This window comes from Choloepus didactylus, chromosome 21, assembly GCF_015220235.1.
Source record: "Choloepus didactylus isolate mChoDid1 chromosome 21, mChoDid1.pri, whole genome shotgun sequence".
Classification (NCBI taxonomy): domain Eukaryota; kingdom Metazoa; phylum Chordata; class Mammalia; order Pilosa; family Megalonychidae; genus Choloepus; species Choloepus didactylus.
The window spans coordinates 21890226-21891798 of NC_051327.1; positions in this window are offsets into that span (position 1 = coordinate 21890226).

Sequence of the window (1573 nt, forward strand, 5' to 3'; positions counted from 1 at the left end):
CCGGTGCCACCTCTGGAAACTCAGAAGGGCACTGCATGTTCCTCCAGGCGTTCGGCTGCAGTGACGGGGGGCTTCGAATAGCAGCCTTATGGGAAGCAGGCTTCAAGGAAGGAGGGGGTGTCCATGTTTACTTTGGATTTAAACCTCAAAAGTAATAGGCCTCGGTGGTCATGGGGTTGGTTCAAGTCTTGGAGATTAAAAAAGAAGAAATTTCCCTTTCGTATATAAATGGATTCCTTTGAGATGTGTTGGCAGGGGTGTGTGGCCAGCATGCTCCCGGGGTCAGTGTGCTGCTGAGCACGGGCTGTTCTGCTCGAGTTTGCACAGGTGTCGATAAGCCCGTCACGGCACCCACTGTGGGAGGCGTTTGCAGGTGAGGGACCTGCGGAGCAGCCACCGGGAGGCCTTCCTGTTGGACTTGAGTAGTCTTGAGAGGTTCACGGAAATATCAGTTAACGAACTTTCAGTTTAAATTGTGTACATTTTTAAATTGTAAGATTTTTACTGTATATTGATGCATAGTGTGATTCAATAAATTGCTTGTAATTTAAAACTATTTAATATTCAAAATAAATATAGTTCTATATTTATAAACTCTGCTGCTGCATTCTTCTGCATGTTTTCTCCACTGTGCAAGGCTGGGGCAGGTGGTGGCCAGCCCTTGCCCGGGGCTCCCTGTGCCCTTTTCCACGGCAGACCTGGGATCCCCCCCACACCTGAAAACAGGCCTGGAACACTGAGCTGCTCTGTCGTCTTTGTGCCCCTTTAAGGGGTTCCTGTCATCCCAGCCTTACTGACCGAGCTCAGTTTCTGAAATTAGCCTCAGATGAGCTCTAAGCCAAGAGGCCCGAGTGGACTTGCCCCCACCCCAGCCACCCTGGTCCCCGGCCCTCCTGCTCCCTTTCCAAGAGTGGCACACCGAGGCCTGTCCACGTCAGTGTAACCCCAGAGCATTCACTCCCCATCCAGAGATGCCGAGGACAGCACTGGAGGCTGTGGTGCCTGAGCGGTGACAGCCCCTGGGTCCTGCGGGCGGGAGTGGGCGTGGAGCCTGGCGTGTGCCTCGAAAACACACCCAGGGGCTGGTGTCACAGGGCGCCCCACTGCCTCCCAGCCACGCCCCTGACAGCTCCCAGCAGAGGGCCACACTGCCTGGAACACCTTTTAGTCCACCTGCAAAAGGTGAGGAAACTGAGGCAGGGACGATGACGCCAAGCCGCTTTGGAGCCCAGGCTGTCTCCGGACCCCGGAGGCCCTGGAAGACGAGGGTGGGACGTGGTGCAGCCAGTTTTCCCCCAGAGACCTGTGCGGGTGGCCGGGCCCGGAACCCACCGGGGCTCCCTGCGGCCCTCGCAGCCTCCGCTTCTGGGGGGAAGGAGCCCCGGGGGATTCCGGGTCCCGAGCGAGTCCGGGCGTCCGCGGCGGGGGTGGGCTTCCGGGGCTGGGGTCGCCCGCGGCCCCCCGGCTCCCCGCGCCCCCGCCCCGCCGCCCGGCCCCGCCCCGGCCCGCCCTGCGGGCTCATTTACATGCGTCCGCGGCCCCGCCCGGGGCGGCTAAAGCGACGTGTCCTTGT